General features: G+C 51.7%; 1 protein-coding gene across 2 annotated transcripts in view; it reads right to left on the bottom strand.

Moving 5' to 3' along the window:
- NFXL1 (nuclear transcription factor, X-box binding like 1) overlaps positions 1-20,317 on the bottom strand; it is a 105,302-nt gene that overhangs the window by 79,884 nt on the left and 5,101 nt on the right. The window lies entirely within an intron of this gene.

Raw genomic sequence — 20,317 nt, 5'->3', positions numbered from 1 at the left:
AGGAGCTAGCCACGGGTGGGGGTTTAACCTCACCGCAACCCAGTCCGCATTCTACCCGCGTGAAATAGGGTGAATTGCCGAATGTTGATATACCTAAGTACCCACGCGGGTATCGTTCCAAGGAGTTCTCCCACACCGCAGGTCGACTCCGGACACGAACAGCTTAAGCGGCTCGTTCCGTGCTGCAGGGATAACCGAGTGGAGTTATCGCCGACCTCGACGGTTCAGATTATTTACTGGGTGTCTGAACCCACTACCAATCCCTTACGTGATGCAAGATGGCACTTTCAATGGGGAAAGAGACGACGAACGGGATACATTTCACACAAGCACATTTATTACAAAGCACATATTGCACACACAACACAAGCAAGGAATCATGCAATATATAAGCAACAAATAGAATGCAAAAGCAATACGACCGACTATAATTATTATTTACAAGCACTTACACAGTTTCTACTTGGCAGGACACGGCACCACAGCATGCATACAAAAACAAAGAAAGACCACCCTCACAGGCAAGGGGGTAGACGGGGTCCGTAGACCTTTATGGACGTGGATGACCGAAAAGGCCCACGAGACCGAAGGGTCTTACCCGCACCCTCGTGGTGCGACGGTGGGCAGGTCGCGAAGTCTCGTCCCCACGGCAACTAGCGTAGCCGCGCCTGATCTCGGGCCTTGCAAAGGTGAGCAGGTCGTGACGCCTTCTCCCCATGACCACTAGGACAAGACTTCCACCCGACTGCCCCAAATCTCTCTACGACGAAGACTTGGACCACAACAGACTTGGACCAAGACCACGACGACCAAGACTTCCACACGACTGCCCCAAGTCTCTGCTATCCGCGCTTTTTTTCCAGGCGCTCCTCTTGCCCTTTTATTTCTCCTGTGCCTGCCCCGCCATTCGCGGCGCGTGGGTGGAGGGAGGAACATTCCAGAGAAATTGGGGCGGGAGTTGGTTTCCAACCGTCAAACTTGTTTACCAGAGGAGAAATTGGGGTGGGGCTGGTTTCGTTGCTCCTTTCGTGGTGTTGTGGTGTGGATGGCGTGGTTGTTGAGATGGCGTGGTTGTTGAGATGGCGTGGTTGTTCCAAAATAACGAAAGGTAAAGAAAAATGGCTAACTCAAAGCGACGCAGCCCAGATGAATCACACATATTCCCTCCAAACAACGGGTGTGGACTAACTACACATGAACTTATTGATATATCTAACCTGAGGACCTTTCTGGTGTATTGCAAATTTCCACAGCCGTAACACTACCCCTCCCATTTTACAGACTCGTCCCGAGTCGTCGAATTTTCGTGTGCCATCATGTGTAGTTCTCCCCAAATACGTTTTACCTTCGGATCCCTGAGCACGACATTCAGTGTATTCGTGTACCCAAAATAAATAACCGATGGGCTGAGTAACTAACTAAACAAACCCACTCATTCAGACGACTTAAATAAATTGCCGGCGCTAAGACTCAGATGCCGGGGGCGCACTCATATACACAGTGCATCTTAACCTCAACTTACAAATTTACACTATTCCAAGGCCCAGGATCAATGGACTCTGCAAAGAGAAAAACAAAAGTCAGCAGGGAGGGAGGCTGCTCGCACGCAGTCTCTGGCTCATGCAATAATGCAGGTGACAGGGAATGTGGCCGGCTGCACACACGCAGTCCAAGGCCTCCCTCTTTTAACATGGACGCAGTGAACATAACGGCGCATGAGCTGCGCAAACACAGTCTCCGTGCCAGCTCAAGTGTCACACACAATGAACACAACGGATGGATGGATGGATGGAGGAATGAATGGATGGATGGATGGATGGAGGCAAACACGGTGCACGGGCCGCCACCGCAGGCCCGTGTTGTAGCTGCCAACAGGGCAGTCCTCGCAAACTGCGCGACGATCCTGGCGCACATGGCAATGAACAAGGAGGTGGGGGCGGGATATGCAAAACAGAACGGGGGCAAAAGATGACGAGGGCAGTAGGCATGGATGGCAAAGGTGTGCAGGCAAGGCATGGCAAAACAGGGCCGCTGCAGCAAACGCAGCCGGCAAATGATCCGACCGGCACAGGCCTTGAAGCAAAAACAGCCGTCAGACGATCCGATCGGCACAGGCCTTGCAGTAAACAGCCAGCCGATGAAGTGGGCCGACACAGGCCTTGAAGTAACACAGCCAGCCGATGAAGTTGGCCAGCCTTTGCCTTTCAGTGGAGGTTGGTGGAGGAAGTGCGGTGGTGCTGGCCACTCAGAAGGCGGGCTCGGACCTACCTGACTATCTCCCTCCCAACCTATCGCCTTTTGTCTGTCTCTGTACCTCCCCACTCTCTTAATTTGTCAAAAACCAATATAGCCCCCACTTATTTTTTTGTTGTTTTTATTTTTATCTTTACTTCCCCACTAGAAATCGTCCCCTAATCCCCCTTTATAGTCTTTGTTCGGCGAACCTATCCTGTCACCTAGCCTACTCCCACCCCTACGTTCCCTTCCTGGAGGGGAATAAGGGTGAGCTAGCGTCCTGTGTCGAGGCCCAACTCAAGCTTCAGGATGGCCTCCTCGGAGTTCAGCGATCTTTACCCAAAGTGGGTCCAGCGGCCCACAACGAGAGCGAAGGGATGGATGGTGCGGAGGGTACACTTCCTATCTACCCGAACCATTAACTCTAAAACTACCCCGGGGCTTTCAACAAGCGCCTCTCGCTTAAACTATCGGTTCGAACAACCAAGATTCCTGTCGCCTGTGTTGGTGTCCTCGCAAATTCGGGCCATGCCCTCCAATTTTCTTCCCGTGCGCTCACACGGTCTCACGGCTGGGATGCGTGGCTCCCTTGGCAGGAACTACCCTCTGCCGATTCCCCGACAATGGCACCCCCGGGCACTACACTGCCTCCGAGCCTACCAGCTCCCTAAACACCAGGGAGTGCCCTCCATGGCGACTCCCCTGAAATGCTCACGTGGCAGGCTGGCTTCCCGGGCCCCTTTCCGAGGGTCACCCATGCCCACGACTGCCCACGCGGCCAATGGCGCCCCGGGCCCCCGCATCATGCGGGCGCACCCGTGCCCACTACGCTATCCCGGCCCCCCATGGGCCCTTGGCCTACCACGGCCGACTAGCCCAGTGCCCGGGGTACCCACTCAGCAATACTCACTGTTCGTAGCCACGCTCCCAGCCAGTCAACAGGGCTCTTGCACCCATCCAAAACAGGTTTCGAGCCTTCTTCCCCACCAACAACAAAACGACCTCCATTTTCCAATTTGTCTAACCCAGCTAACTCACTCTACACTGACCCTGGGGTCCCTTGGGAGGGAATCACTCCTCCCCCAAATCACTCATCGCACCATGCATTCCCCATTCGCTCCATACACACAGGCTCGCTGGCCTCACTCACTCAACATGTACATTTTCCATTCCATTTCACTCCATCGCTGAACTCTGCCATTCTGCTCACTAAATCCCCTAACTACCTCGTGCTCCCACGTCGTCCCTTACACTACAGCACGTTCCTTTTAACACTACGTAGCTAAGCTACATCCCCACAACACATCCACAGTCTGTCTCCGTCTCGAAATATCCCATTTTTTCAACCTAAATCTCACCTAAAATCCCTCTACCTAATCCATTCCACGGGCCCCATGAGGAGTTACCCCTGCCCCATGAAGCCGGTCTGGCTAAGCTAACCCTTCCCCCTAACTAGTTCCATCCTGTGCCCAGGCTAAGGGGATCTTCCACCCCTTGCCCAGGAAACCTGTTCACCCAAAGCGAGGCTTGCCTTTTTTTTCTATTCGCGCAGCACCAGCACGGCAACTCGCAACCTGCGCACCTTGCCCGCAACGTCATGGCGGCCGTTCGCGCTTCGCGCACCTCGTCCCTCCTGGATGGCACCATCCGGCAGGGATTCACCCTCCTGCCGGATTCCAACCACACGTGCAGCCATGACGTCACCCTGCGCATCAAAAAAAAAAAAAAAGCCTCGTGTTTCCCCACACGAACACATGTGCTTTGCCTGTCAGAGCTTCATACAAGCTCGCGTGGAGAACCCGTCCAGTCCAAATGCGTTATCCAGCCTTCGCTTTGTCCGTCCGCGGGATCGGCAACATCCACCGCTGGCGTTTCCGGACCGGGTTTCACTCCCGCAAGCACGCATGTGGCGGCCTCGTGTGCTACATGGCCCGGACCTCGCGCTCACCGCCGTGCAAACCCGGCGCTGTCCCCATTACAACTACGGCCGCTACTCGGCCCTTGTCCCTCTGTCGCCATCGTCTGTCGCACTCTCGCGCTCAAGCTCCCTCGTCACACGAGGCTCACACACCTCGAGATGGCATTCACACCGGGAGACGCGGCTGCATGTTCGCGCATGCCCACAGTCATCTCCCTCACACACATGGTCTCTCTTGCACTCGGCCGTTCACTCACGCACACCATACCACTCACACACGGGCTTCCACTCACACCCGGAGTGCTGGGAGGCACGCACTCTGGCACACTCGCAACCACACCACTCACACACGGGGGCGCACTCACACCTTTCACCACACACACCGGGACATAAGGTCACCTCTTGGGCTCCCGGGGCCTCCATACCCCCAAGCTGCACGTGCACCTGTCCACAGCACTCGCCCCCTCTAACTTGCTTGACACGACCGAACCCACCTGGTCGAGATCAGCGTCTCCCTTCGTTCCCGAAGGAGGCTATCCAGCTGCTTGCACCGGGTCCCCACACGTTCTGCCATCTTGCCCCCATCGTCCTCCACTACCTCCGTGTGTGTGTGTGTGTGTGTGTGTGTGTGTGTGTGTGTGTGTGTGTGTGTGTGTGTGTGTGTGTGTGTGTGTGTGTTCGTCCTCAACCCCATCCTTATCGTGCAGTCTCTCCTCTATATTTTCTGTTTCTTTCTGGCTCCTTTTTCCTTCCCATCTGAGTCGTTCTTCCTCTCTGAGCCCCATTAACTGTTCGTTCTCCCTCCGGAGCTCCTCAATCTCCGCTGACTCCAATCTTGCTCTCTGTTTTAGTTGTTCAATTTCAAACTCACATTGTTCTTCTTTTCTACCCCACAGTTTCTCCTGCTCTTCATTCTCCAATCTCATCGTTTCTTTCAATTGGCTCATTTCCTTCCTGTGTTTCATTTGCTGCTCTCTCATTACTCTTCTTTGTTTCCTCTCCTGTCCTTCCTTCTCCAGTTTTGTGGTTTTCTTAATTTGGTTAATTTCCCTTTTGTGTTTCATTCGCTGTTCTTTGTCTATCTCCTCGCACTCCAGCCTTGCCTTTTCTTCCAATTGGTCAACCTCGGCTTCATGTTCTTTTTGTTTTCTATCCCATTGTGCCTCTCGTTCTTCCCTCTCCAATCTTGTTGTGTCCTTCAATCGCCTGATTTCTCCTTCCTGCTTCAGTTGTTCTTCTCTCATCATCCTCAACTCGTTTTGTAGTTCCCTTTCTTTGTCTTCGTGTTTCTGTAACTCAGAAGCTTTCTTTTCAAATTCCTTTCTCATCTCCACACACTCCAACCTGTTTTTTTTCCTTTTGTCGTTCAGTTTCAAGTTCATACTCTTTTTGTTTTTTATTCCACTGTCTCTCTTGTTCATCATTCTGCAATCTCGTTATTTCCTAGAATAGACCGATTTCTTTCTCCTGTCTCATTCCTTGTTCTTTCAGTACTCTTTCTTGTTCCTCATTCTGCAATCTCGTTATTTCCTTCAATTGGCTGATTTCTTTCTCCTGTCTCATTCCTTGCTCCTTCACTTTCTCCTCATACTCCAACCTTGCTTTGGCTTCAAACTGTTTGATCTGTACAGTGTGGTTCCTCAACATTTCATTTTCCGTTCTCTTCCGTTCCTCTTTTAACATCTTCAGTTCATTTTGTAATCCTCTTTCTTTGTTTTCGTGTTGAAGGATCTCAGAAGTTTTTTTTTCTAATTCCTCCCTCAATTTGCATGCTTCTTCACTCATTTCATCCCTTCTTTCCACCGCTTCCCTCCTCAATTCGTCCCTTTTTTTGCTGTATTCCTTTAGTTTTCTCTGCCATTCCTTTCCCATTCTTATCTCCCCTTCCAGGATTTCTCTTTAAAACTGGCTTGCCCTTACCTCTCGCTTCAGTAGTTCCAATTCCCCATCTTGTTTGCGTTTTTCCTTTTCTAGCTTTGTTTTCCTTTCTCCTTCCTCCCTCATTTCTCCCTGCAGTTCTTCGAACTGTTCTGACTTTTCCAGCGATTCCTCTGTCCTTTCCTCCAGCTGTCCCTCTCCTCTTTTTTTATCTTCCGTTCTAGGCTTTCTCTTTCCTGATTGCCTGTTCTTATCTCTTCCTTCAATTGTTCCAACTCCAAATAGTGTTCACATTTTTTATCTTCCAACTGTATTTCCCTCACTCTCCCCTCTAGTTCTTTGAACCACTTTGCCCCCTCCGATATTTTTTTCCATTAGTAGTTTTACTTCCAAATCGTGCTCCTCTTGTTTCTTTTCGAGCTCGGTTTTCCATTCTTCCTCTAAGCTGTTTCTATCCTGGGAGATACCAATTTGCTCTTCCTCTTTCCTTTTATTCTGTTTACTCGCCTTTTGTAGCAAAAACCCACGCAACCAATGTACTAACGTCGTTTCCTTATGTAGCTTCTCGACTGTGCTGGCCAAGTCCTCTTCCAGTTCCTGTGCATCGGCCAATCGTTGTGCTTCCGTGTGCACATAATCCTCATGAACCCAGTCTGCGTTGGTTAAGTCCTTTTCCAACCCCCGAATTCGTTCCTGTGCCTCGTCCAATTCAATCTGCAATGTACTGCCATCGCCCTGCCTCGCCTGCCATGACCCCGTGGTTTGAAACAGTTGTTGGGAGCACTCGCCTCGTGTCGTGCCGTTCGTAGCGCCATTAATAGCGGCCCGCTCACGCCTCGTGCCACGCTGAAGTGCGGCCACGCCGCCATCTTGTGACTCCGTTTGCCGGCAAAGTCCGTGCTCAGAATATGAGGGTGAGCTCCCCCATGGATTTTAATTAGCGGTGGAGTTATAAAAAGAACCATCCTGGGCCATGGATTCTACATTACTACACATATCTACCCCCGGCACCTGCTCGCCTTGAAACTCCATCTTATTTCTCGGAAGGGATTAAATTTGGCTCGCTCATAATTTGGGGGGAACGGGGGAGGGGGGGTTGCTTCGCACACCCCTGGTCCGATCCCCGTAAATTTAGTTGGAGACCGAGGTGGATTTGAACCCCATACTCCTGTACACCAATGTTACGAATTTCGCCCGCCCGGTGTGCGATCGGCCACGTAACTCAAATCGCGACGCGTCGCCCACCGGAACGGACAATTCAGTCGTCACCCTCTTGGAACTACCGCCAAGTAGCTAGCCACGGGTGGGGGTCTAACCTCACCACAACCCAGTCCGCATTCTACCCGCCCGAAATAGGGTGAATCGCCGAATGTCGATAGACCTAAGTACCCACGCGGGTAGCGTACCGAGGAGTTGTACCACGCCGCAGGTCGACTCCGGACACGAACTGCTTAAGCGGCTCGTTTCGTGCTGCAGGGATAACCGAGCGGAGTTATCGCCGACCTCGACGGTTCAGATTATTTACTGGTTGTCTAAACCCACTACCAATCCCTTACGTGATGCAAGATGGCACTTTCAATGGGGAAAGAGACGATGAACGGGATACATTTCACACAAGCACATTTATTACAAAGCACATATTGCACATACAACACAAGCAAGGAATCATGCAATATACAAGCAACAAATAGAATGCAAAAGCAATACAACCGACTATAATTATTATTTACAAGCACTTACACAGTTTCTACTTGGCAGGACACTGCGCCACAGCATGCATACAAAAACAAAGAAAGACCTCCCTCGCAGGCAAGGGAGTAGACGGGGTCCGTAGACCTTTATGGTCGTGGGCCGTGGATGACCGAAAAGGCCCACGAGACCGAAGGGTCTTACCCGCACCCTCGTGGTGCGACGGTGGGCAGGTCGCGATGTCTCGTCCCCACAGCAACTAGCGTAGCCGCGCCTGATCTCGGGCCTTGCAACGGTGGGCAGGTCGTGACGCCTTCTCCCCACGGCCACTAGGACAGCCGCGCCTGATATCAGGCCTTGCAACGGTGGGTAGGTCGTGACTCCTTCTCCCCACGACCACTAGGACAAGACTTCCACCCGACTGCCCCAAGTCTGTCTACAACGAAGACTTGGACCATGACAGACTTGGACCAAGACCACGACGACCAAGACTTCCACACGACTGCCCCAAGTGTCTGCTATCCGCGCTTTTTTTTCCAGGCGCTCCTCTTGCCCTTTTATTTCTCCTGCGCCTGCCCCGCCCTTCGCAGCGTGTGGGTGGGTGGAGGAACATTCCAGAGAAATTGGGGTGGGAGTTGGTTTCCAACCGTCAAACTTGTTTACCGGAGGAGAAATTGGGGTGGGGCTGGTTTAAAACCATCAAACTTGTTTAACGGAGGAGAAATTGGGGTGCGGCTGGTTTCGTTGCTCCTTTAGTGGCGTTGTGGTGTGGATGGCGTGGTTGTTGAGATGGCGTGGTTGTTGAGATGGCATGGTTGCTCCAAAATAACGACAGGTAAAGAAAAATGGCTAACTCAAAGCGTCACAGCCCAGATGAATCACACATATTCCCTCTAAACAACGGGTGTGGACTAACTACACATGAACTTATCAATATATCTAACCTGAGGAACTTTCTGGTGTATTGCAAATTTCCACAGCCATCACAAGATATATATTGTTGTGGTTGACGAAATTCACAAACCACCATTCAGGTCCCTTAGATGAGATATCTCTGTAAGTATATGTGTAGTTAGGCCCAAACCCGTTGTCTAGAGGGAATAAATGTCATTCATGAGGGCTGCGACTCTTCAGGATAGCCGTTTTTCTTTTACTATCTTTATTTTGGACCAGCCGCCATTATTACCACCACCAACCACGTCTCAACAGCCATCACAACAACAACCACCAACCACAACGCCGCTTCACAACAACAACCACCAACCAGAATGCCGCTTCACCACAACCGCCACGACCTTTACCGTCACAACTCGCCACCATCGCATCACCGTCATCTCGCGCCACTCGTGGGCACCGATGCTGGACTCGTGCGGGGCGCGCACCGAGCAGCGTGTTCAAAAACATCACGGACTTTCCGCAGAAAAACGGATCAAAAACGACTCACGCCCACTTTTGTTCCGTCCAATCGGTGAGCGAGGGGCGGTTTGGCCCCACCTCCAGGGCGTTCGCTATATGCAAATTCATGGATCAAAAAGCATTCACGCCCACTTTTCCTCGGGCCAATGCGGAGCCAGCAAGAGAGGTGAAGGGTCGGAGGCAGAGGGTCAAGGGTAAAAGAGCGAAGCCACGGGGCTTATATAAGTAGGAGTTCAGTTGGAAGTTGAGTAAGAGTTCAGTTGGAAGTTGAGAGTTGAGTGTGCGGAATTCAAGAGAGTCGTCGGTGGAGCTGGAAAGAAGTGGTACTAGTCGGAGTGAAGAGGACGGAGCTGTGGAGAGGTGACGGCGGCGAAGGCGGACGAGGGGGTGCTCGCGTCGGTGCCGGGAGCGGCACAGGGAGAGGCCAGCAACGCGACCGAGGTGGAGGAGGAGACGCTCGCCGCGGGACCCGAGACAGGGTTATATCCTCCTTTCCCCGAGCATCAGCAACCCCCTCCTGTTTCCCCCCGCGCTGAGATAGTGCGACAAAGGGGGCCCCTTTTCCCACCCCTACCAGACACTGTCCGCGAGGCCCGCGGAGTTGAGGCACCACCGCCGCTCCGCGTCTCATCATCAGACGGGTAGGCCCGACACGGTCTCGGCCCCAGGCCCACCTACCCCCCTCATCCTGGAGGGTGGTTCTCTTTTCTTTTGCTTTGGGAATGTGTGTTGTCGGCGCCGTCTGTGAAGTAAAATTGTATAAGTGTTGCCGTGTGCCCGGTAGTCGGATAGATCTGCATTGTTGCATTTGCTTTTTGTGTAATATTGCATTGTCTTCTTCTTTTACATGTGCTTTTGGTGGAATTGTATATGTGTGCTTTCCGTTCATCGCGAAATAAATGTGCTTATTGTTGAACTGTTTTCCCGCTTCGCTTCGTCATTTCTTTCATTGAATCCCCATCTTGCTTCACGTAAAGGGTTGGTCGTGGGCTAAGACGCCCGATAATTAATCGTACCGTCGAGGCCGACGAATAACACCGCTCGGTTATCCCGATAGTACGGAACGGGTCGCTTAAGTGGCCCGTGTCCGAAGTCGACCTGCGGCGAGGTGCGATCGCCCGGTCTACCCTCCGTGTGGGTACTTAGGTAGGTCGAATTTGGCGAGCAACCCTATCCCACGCGGGGGCCGATTGGCACGATCGCGGTGAGACCGAAAGGTCCACCCGTGACTGGTTCCCGGCGTTAGTCCGAGAGGGTCACGACTGGATTGTCCGTCCGGTGGGCGACGTGCCGCGATTCGAGTTACGTGGCCGTCAGCACGCCGGCGGGCGCGAATCTGCAACACTGGTGTCAGGTCGTGCGATATAAACTCATCGCCCTCCTCGCGGCACTGGTATCGGAGAACGGGAAAACGGGCTCTCCTGTCTCCAATTAAATTCACGGGAATCGGTCCAGGGGTGAGAGGAGCGACCCCCGATTCCCTCCAAATTACGAGCGAGCTAAATTAACCCTTTAAGAGAAGCAAGATGGCGTCTCAAGGCGAGCGGGTGCCGGGTGGATTAGGTATGAGTAATAGTAATGTAGAATCCATGGCTCAGGACGAGATCACCGTGCAAGAGAAACCCGTACCAGAAGGTTGGGAAAGGCATCGATGCCGTTCATCTGGTCGGTTTTTTTATTATAACTCCACCACTAAATGTAGTCAGTGGGAGTGGCCAGGGCAGGTGACAATGCGGCAGGTTATGGAACTCGCGCAGAGCATAATTGACGAAATGAAAGAAAGGAACAACGAAATGAAGAGAAATACGCAACAAATGGAAAATAAAAAAAATGGATGGAAACGTACTCGAAGCGAAAAACCAAATGAAAGAAATGCGGGGTGAGATGCAGAGCATGGGCATAGGCCTGCAGGCAGGCATTATGGCAATGGCGAGGAGCGAAACGCGGACCACGGGCGAGAAAATGGCGCTGCCACGTGCTGGGACGAACGAGCTGGGGGGGGAGTGCAACGGCTGTCAGGCCCGCGGTCGGGGCGGGCGAGAAAATAATTCGGGAGACGTGTAAGACGAGACACGAGGTAAAGAAGGTATTAGAAAAATTAAAAGAAAGCCAGGAGGAGACGGAGGAGGGATTGAAGGTCGAAACGGTGGAGTGTGAGAAAAGACTTCAAGACATGACGAAGAGAGTTGATAAGCTGGGACTGGAGGGAAAAACGGAGACAGAGGAACTGGGAAGACGGGTAGAAAACCACAAGCGCAAGCCGGAAGAACAGTTAGAAGCCAAAGCAAAGTCTGAGTGTGCGGAGATGAGAAAGGAATTGGAAAAGAAAGTTTCTGAGTTACAGAAACACCAAAACAAAGAGAGGGAACTACAAAACGAACTGAGAGTGTTAAAAGAGGAAAGGAAGAGAACGGAAAATGAAACTTTAAGAAACCACACTGTACAGATCGAACAGCTGGAAGCGAAGGCCAGACTAAAGAATGAGGAACAAGAAAGAGTAATGAAGGAAGAACGAATGAGACAGGAGAAAGAAATCAGTCAGTTGAAAGAAATGACGAGATTGCAGAAGGAGGAACAAGAAAGACAGTGGAATAGAAAACTGAAAGAGTATGAATTTGAAACTGAACGACAAAAGGAAAAAAATAGGTTTGAATACGAGGAGAAAGTAAAGGAGCAAGGAATGAAGCAGGAAGGAGAAATCAGGAGATTGAAGGACACGAGATTGGAGAGGGAAGAACGAGAGGAACAATGGAATAGAAAACAAAAAGAACATGAATCTGAGGTTGACCAATTGAAAGAAAAGCTGAGGCTGGAGTACGAGGAGATAGACAAAGAACAGCGAATGAAACACAAACAGGAGATTAACCCAATGAAGAAAACCATGAAACTGGAGAAGGAAGGACAGGAGAGGAAACGAGGAAGAGTAATGAGACAGCAGCAAATGAAACACAAAAAGGAGATTAACCAAATGAAGCAAACCATGAAACTGGAGAAGGAAGGACAGGAGAGGAAACGAGGAAGAGTAGTGAGAGAACAGCGAATGAAACACAAGAAGGAAATGAGCCAATTGAAAGAAACGATGAGATTGGAAAACAAAGAGCAGGAGGAACAGTGGGAGAGAAAACAACAACTATACGAGTGTGAAATTGAACAACTAAAACGGAGGGAGAACGAACAGCTAATGGGGCTCAGAGAGAAAGAACGACTCAGATGGGAAAGGAAAAGGAACCAGGAAGAGACAGAAAAAAGGAACCAGGAGAGAAAATGTATAGAGACACGGGAGACAGAAAAAATAGAGGAGAGACTGCATGATAATGACGGGTTTAGAGACGCACACACACACACACAGAGGTAGTGGAGGACGATGAGGTTGAGCTCGCGGAGCGTGTAGGGACCCGGTGCGAGCAGCGGGATAGCAGACTCCAGGAACGAGGGGAGGGAGTATGCCCCCTTGAGGCGAGTCACGACCAGGTGGGTTCGGTCGTGCTTTGTGAGGTCGAGGGGAGGAGTGCTGTGGACAGGTGCACGGAGAGCTTGGGGGGTATAGAGGCCCCGGAGACTCTTGTGGGGACACGAATCCCCAGTGTGGTTGTCCCGGTGTGTGTGGTGCAAGGTGTGAGTGCGTCCCCGTGTGTGGAAGCGACCCCGTGTGTGAGTGGTGTGGTGGCGATGGTGCCAGAGTACGTGCTTCCCAGCACGCCGTGTGTGGATGAGGCACCGTGTGTGGAAGAGGCCGTGTGTGTGGATGAAACGGCCAGTGTGGATGAGGCACCGCGGGTGAGTGCCCCCGCGTGTGTGAGGCACAGTGTGTGGATGAAACACCGCGGTTGAGTGCCCCCGCGTGTGTGAGTGAGGCACGGTGTATGAGTGAGGAACCGTGTGTGAGTGTCGCCGTGTGTGTGAGTGAGGCACCGTGGGTGAGTTCCCCCGCGTGTGTGGGTGAGGCACCGTGTGTGAGTGAGGCCGTGTGTGTGGATGAAACGGCCAGTGTGGATGAGGCACCGCGGTTGAGTGCCCCCGCGTGTATGAGTGAGGCACGGTGTGTGGATGAGGCACCGCGGATGAGTGCCCCCGCGTGTGTGAGTAGTATGGTTTGTGTGAGTAGTGAGGCACGCGTGAGTGAACGGCCGAGTGCAAGGGAGACCGTGTGTGTGAGAGAGCGGTATGTGAGGGAGATGTCGGTTGGCATGCGGGAGCACGCAGCCGCGTCTCCCGGTGTGAATGTAATGGTGAGGTGTGTGAGCGTCGTAACACGCGGGAGTGCGTGTGTGGAATGGAGGCGACGACGGCGACAGAAGAAAGAAAGCCGAGTAGCGGCTGTAGTTGTTTCGGGGACCGTGCCGGGTTCACCCAGCAGTGAGCACGAGGTCCGTGCTGTGCAACGCACGAGACCCCCACGTGCTCGCTTGCGAGAGTGAAGTCCCGGTCCGGAAACGAGCGCGGTGAATGTTGCCGATCCCGCGACGGACAAAGTTTAGGCAGGATAACGGATTTGGACCGGTCGGGTTCTCCACGCGATCGTGTGTGTTAAGCTCCAACGGGAAAAGCACATGTGTTCGCGTGGGGAACCCCTCGAGACGTGGGGCTTGTGTTTTTTTTATGCGCACGGTGACGTCATGGCTGCACGTGGGGTTGGAATCCGGCAGGAGGGGTATACCTGCCAGATGGTACCGTCCAAGGAGGGACGAGGTACACGTGCAGCTGCATGACGTCACGGGCAGGTGTAAAGTGCGCGAGCTGTGAGTTTCCGCGCTGGTGCTGCGCATGTAAAGGAAAAAAAAAAAAAAAAAGAAAAAAAAAAAAAAGCAAGCCTCACTTTCGGGTGCACAGGATTCCTGGGCAAGGGGTGGAAGACCCCCTTACCAGGGCACAGGATGGAAACTAGTTAGGGGGAAGGGTTAGCTTAGCTAGACCGACTTCATGGGGCAGGGGTAAGTCCTCATGGAGTCCGTGGAATGGATGAGTTAGAGGGATTTAGTGAGCTTTAGGTTGGGAAATAAAATGATTTATTTGGAGACAGTGACAGACTTGTGGATGTGTAGTGGGGACGTAGCTTAGCTACGGAGGTTAAATGGAACGTGCTGTAGTTTAAGGGACGACGTGGGAGCACGAGTTAGTTAGGGGATGCAGATAGAAGGATGGCAGAGTTCAGCGGTGTGTGTGTTGAAGAGTTGTGAGGTGAGTACATGATGAGTGAGTGAGGCCAGCGGGTCTGTGTTAATGGAGCGAGTCTGGAATGCATGGTGCGATGAGTGATTGGGGGGAGGAGTGACTCCCGCCCAAGGGACCCCCGGGGGTCAGTGCAGAGTGAGTTAGCTGGGTTAGTCAAATTAACAAAAATGGAGGTCGTTTTGCTGTTGGTGGGAATGTAGGCTCGAAACCCATTTGGAGGGGTGCAGGAGCCCTGTTGACGGGCTGGGAGCGTGGCTGCGAAAGGTGAGTATCGCTGAGTGGGTACCCCGGGCACCAGGCTAGTCGGCCGTGGTAGGCCAAGGGCCCATGGGGGGCCGGGATAGCGTAGTGGGCACGGGTGTGCCTGCTTGGTGCGGGGGCCCGGGGCGCCATTAGCCGCGTGGGCAGTGTTGTGGGCACGGGTGACCCTCGGAAAGGGGCCTGGGAAGCCAGCCTGCCACATGTGCGTTTCAGGGGAGGTGCCATGGGGGGCACTCCCCGGTGTTAGGGAGCTGGTAGGCTCGGGGGCAGTGTAGTGCCTGGGGGTGCCATCGTCGGAGAATCGGCAGAGGGTCGTGCCTGCCAAAGGGAGCCACGTGTCCCAGCCATGAGACCGTGTGAGGGCACGGAGAGAAAATTGGGGGGCGAGGCCCGAAATTGTAAGGACACCAACACAGGCGACGGGAATCTGGGTTGTTAGAACCAATAGTTTAAGCGAGAGGCGCTTGTTGAAAGCCCCGGGGTAGTTTAACAGTTAAATGGTTAGGGTAGATAGGAAGTGTACCCCTCCGCACCATCCATCCCCTCGCTCTCGTTGTGGGCCGCTGGACCCACTTTGGGTTAGATCGCTGAACTCTGGGGAGGCCATTCTGAGGCTTCGTTGGGCCTCGACACAGGACGTTAGCTCTCCCTTATTCCCCTCCGGGAAGGGAACGTAGGGGTTGGGAGTAGGCTCGGTGACAGGATAGGTTAGCCGAACAAAGACGATAAAGGGGGTTAGGGGACGATTTATAGTGGGGAAGTAAGAAAAAAAAAAGTTGGGGCTAAATTGGGGTTTGACAAATTAAGGGAGTGGGTATAGACAGTGACAGGCAAAGGCGATAGGTTGGGAGGGAGACAGGTAGGTAGGTCCGAGCCCGCCTTCTGAGTGGCCAGCACCACCGCACTCCCTCCACCAACCTCCACTGAACGGCAAAGGCTGGCCAGCTTTATCTGCTGGCTGTTGTTTCGCTGCAAGGCCTGTGCAATTGGCTGGCCGTGTTTTGCTGCAAGGCCTGTGCCGGCCACTTCATCTGCTGGCTGTGTTGCTGCAAGGCCTGTGCCGGCTCACTTCATCTGCCGGCTGGCTGTTTTTCTTCAAGGCCTGTGCCGGCCAGTTCGTCTGCCGGCTGTGTTTGCCTGCAGTGGCCTTCTTCTGCGGGCTGTGTTTGCCTGCAGCGGCCTTCTTCTGCGGGCTGTGTTTGCCTGCTGCCTTTGCCATGCCATGTCCACTGCCCCTGTTCATCAGCCCCCGTTCAATTTTGCGTTGCCCCCCCCTGTTCATTGCCATGTGCGCCAGGATCAAGGCAACAGTTTGCAAGCTGCAAGAACTGCCCTGTTGGCAGCTACAACACGGGCCTGCAGTGGCGGCCCGTGCACCGTGTTTGCGTTCAGTTCAAACCATTCATCCATCCATTCGTTGTGCTCATTGCGTGTGCCACTTGAGCTGGCACGGAGACTACGTTTGTGCAGCCCATGCACCGTTGTGGTTCACTGCGTTCAGTTCAAAAGGGAAGGCCTTGGACTGCGTGTGAGCAGCCGGCCAGGTTCCCTGTCACCTGCATTGTTTTGAGTCAGAGACTGCATGCGAGCAGCCTGGCTCCCTGCTAACTGCTTTCTTTTTGCAGAGTTCATTGATCCTGGGCCATGGTTTAGTGTAAAATTTGTAAGTTAAGGTTAAGATGTACTGTAAATATGAGTGCGCCCCCGGCATGTTTGTCTTAGCACCGGCAATTTTATTTAAGTCGTCCGTGTGAGTGAGTTTGTTTGGGTAGTTACGCAGCCCTCAGGTTATTTATTTTGGGGACACGAATACCATGAATGTCGCACTCAGGGATCCGTAGGTAAAATGTACTAGGGGAAAACTACACATGATGGCACACGAAAATTTGACGACTCGGGACGAGTCTGTAAAAAGGGGAGGGGGTAGGGTTGTGGTTGACGAAATTCACAAACCACCATTCAGGTCCCTTAGGTGAGATATCTCTGTAAGTATATGTGTAGTTAGGCCCAAACCCGTTGTCTAGAGGGAATAAATGTCATTCATGAGGGCTGCGACTCTTCAGGATAGCCGTTTTTCTTTTACTATCTTTATTTTGGACCAGCCGCCATTATTACCACCACCAACCACGTCTCAACAGCCATCACAACAACCACCAACCACAACGCCGCTTAACAACAACCACCAACCAGAATGCCGCTTCACCACAACCGCCACGACCTTTACCGTCACAACTCGCCACCATCGCATCACCGTCATCTCGCGCCACTCGTGGGCACCGATGCTGGACTCGTGCGGGGCGCGCACCGAGCAGCGTGTTCAAAAACATCACGGACTTTCCGCAGAAAAACGGATCAAAAACGACTCACGCCCACTTTTGTTCCGTCCAATCGGTGAGCGAGGGGCGGTTTGGCCCCGCCTCCAGGGCGTTGGAGGGCGGTCGCTATATGCAAATTCATGGATCAAAAAGCATTCACGCCCACTTTTCCTCGGGCCAATGGGGAGCCAGCAAGAGAGGTGAAGGGTCGGAGGCAGAGGGTCAAGGGTAAAAGAGCGAAGCCACGGGGCTTATATAAGTAGGAGTTCAGTTGGAAGTTGAGTAGGAGTTCAGTTGGAAGTTGAGAGTTGAGTGTGCGGAATTCAAGAGAGTCGTCGGTGGAGCTGGAAAGAAGTGGTACTAGTCGGAGTGAAGAGGACGGAGCTGTGGAGAGGTGACGGCGGCGAAGGCAGACGAGGGGGTGCTCGCGTCGGTGCCGGGAGCGGCACAGGGAGAGGCCAGCAACGCGACCGAGGTGGAGGAGGAGACGCTCTCCGCGGGACCCGAGACAGGGTTATATCCTCCTTTCCCCGAGCATCAGCAACCCCCTCCTGTTTCCCCCCGCGCTGAGATAGTGCGACAAAGGGGGCCCCTTTTCCCACCCCCTACCAGACACTGTCCGTGAGGCCCGCGGAGTTGAGGCACCACCGCCGCTCCGCGTCTCATCATCAGACGGGTAGGCCCGACACGGTCTCGGCCCCAGGCCCGCCTACCCCCCTCATCCTGGAGGGTGGTTCTCTTTTCTTTTGCTTTGGGAATGTGTGTTGTCGGCGCCGTCTGTGAAGTAAAATTGTATAAGTGTTGCCGTGTGCCCGGTAGTCGGATAGATCTGCATTGTTGCATTTGCTTTTTGTGTAATATTGCATTGTCTTCTTCTTTTACATGTGCTTTTGGTGGAATTGTATATGTGTGCTTTCCGTTCATCGCGAAATAAATGTGCTTATTGTTGAACTGTTTTCCCGCTTCGCTTCGTCATTTCTTTCATTGAATCCCCATCTTGCTTCACGTAAAGGGTTGGTCGTGGGCTAAGACGCCCGATAATTAATCGAACCGTCGAGGCCGACGAATAACACCGCTCGGTTATCCCGATAGTACGGAACGGGTCGCTTAAGTGGCCCGTGTCCGAAGTCGACCTGCGGCGAGGTGCGATCGCCCGGTCTACCCTCCGTGTGGGTGCTTAGGTAGGTCGAATTTGGCGAGCAACCCTATCCCACGCGGGGGCCGATTGGCACGATCGCGGTGAGACCGAAAGGTCCACCCATGACTGGTTCCCGGCGTTAGTCCGAGAGGGTCACGACTGGATTGTCCGTCCGGTGGGCGACGTGCCGCGATTCGAGTTACGTGGCCGTTCGCACGCCGGCGGGCGCGAATCCGCAACAATATATATAGTATTGCATCATTTGCGAAAAATTATTCTGCCTATTGTGTCTATTGATTTTTAAGTGTACATTTTTTGTATAACCATCATCAAATTAAGTTATAAATGAGCTCTTCTCAGTTTTTGCATATTTAGCAGTAAGCATGGCGACTGAAGATCGAAAGGAGTTCCGAAAATACTGTTGTAATCCGTTCAGCTGCCATAAAAAGAAACAACGAAAAGATCTTCGCAATGTGTCAAATATGTTGATGAAATTTTCTTCAAAGGTGAAAAAAAACTTTGTCATTATTGGAGACTTCTAAGAGAACTATTCGTTTGTCGTACAGGATGCGGCCCAAGGATTCCATTGGAACTGCTCTCAAGCAACAATTCACCCCTGGGTTTACTATTTCAAATCGGACGATGGCAAATTAAACCACGATTCGTTCACGATTATATCAGAATGCAATACTCACGACGTAGTCTCAGTCCACCTCTTCCAAAGAATGCTCATTGAACAATTGAAATCTAGCTTTGGAAATGTAAAGAAACTTTATTATTTCTCAGACGGTTGCGCTGGCCAATACAAGACTTGCAAAGCCTTCATGAACATATGTCGTCACAAATCAGAGTATGGTATTGATGCAGAATGGCATTTTTTGCCACAAGTCATGACAAGGGCCCTTCAGATGGCGTGGGAGGTACAGTCAAACGAGAAGCAACACGTGAGGGCCTGCGTAGACCTTACGACAGTCAAATTATTTCTCCAAAAGATCTTTTCGCCTTTGCTGAAAATGGTTTGAATGAAATGAAGTTCGGTTACGGGATCCAAGAGGCGTATGAGGAGAAGAACGAATTCTGGAAGAAAGGTTAAAAACGGCCAAAACCATAGCTGGAACTCAAAAACTTCCTGCTTTCATCCCTATTTCTGAAACTGCTCTTCAAGTACGCTAATTCAGCCTGAGCGAGGAACACTGTATCGAGTCAGCTATTTCAAAATCGACACCAACTTTTAATGGGAAACTCTCAGGTTATGTCACAGTGCACTATGATGGAAAATGGTGGCTTGCCTGCATCATGGAAGCCTTTCAGGACACTCATGAAGTGAAAGTGAATTTTCTTCATCCAAACGGGCCCGCAAATAGTTTCTTTTTTCTGACATTGAAGATCACTGCATTTTAGACATTTCTGATATACTTCTTTCCGTAGAACCAAAAACTGCTACAGGTAGAACCTACACAATCAGTAAAAAAGAAACACAGCCGTCAAATAAAACATTGGTTGGCAAAAAATCTTGACTATAATATGCAAGGAAAAACGCTTACTCATAATAGTATCGCTTCCAGTTCCTGCATGTGCATGTGGAATATTTACGTACAATATACTGATATAATGTATTGGAAATCTTGTGTTCAAATATTGTGCTATGTATTGTGGCGTATTGTGTGTCCAGCACCCGAGTCCCCGAATAATAAAACCATCATCACACTTGAACCCATTGAGGTCCCATTTTCATTTATACTGAGGTGTTGGAGTACATGAAGGGGTATTCTCACACGAATAAAATCGGGATAATCGGTTTGGCTGGGAGGTGGGGGCCCAAGGTTAAAGGGCGACCCAAACTATAACTTTTTGAATTACCGTTTGAGTGATTTTACTTTACGCGATTCGAAAGATCTCGCTTTTACGAGCATTTTGATACCAAGATCATCCAAATCGGACCACAACCTGTGATATGGCCTCTGGAAGACTGTGGGGCAGCTGGGGGCACCCAAATTTGGGGGGCCCCTAAAATGAGCCCCGATGGGTCTGAAAATTGACAGATAATGTTTTACCGTTGATACAAACACTTGCACAAAAAAAAGAGTGAAATCTGAGACGACGTGTCACAATTTCGCTGAAAAATGTGTACACTTGACATGGAACGCCCCAATATAGCTTACGTGAGATGCGAGAGTGAACAATGAAAATGGACATGCGTGTGGACTCGCACGCTATATACAGGTTACATGTGCTATAGGAGGCAAATCATCAGACGTAGTCGTCGTTTACACAACATGTTAGAGCACACATTGT

The sequence above is a fragment of the Eptatretus burgeri genome, chromosome 12 (assembly GCF_056783735.1).
Source record: "Eptatretus burgeri isolate ZD-2024b chromosome 12, Ebu_testis_v1, whole genome shotgun sequence".
Classification (NCBI taxonomy): domain Eukaryota; kingdom Metazoa; phylum Chordata; class Myxini; order Myxiniformes; family Myxinidae; genus Eptatretus; species Eptatretus burgeri.
The sequence above is the reverse complement of the archived record's forward strand: the minus strand, read 5'-3'. Positions and strand labels throughout refer to the sequence as shown.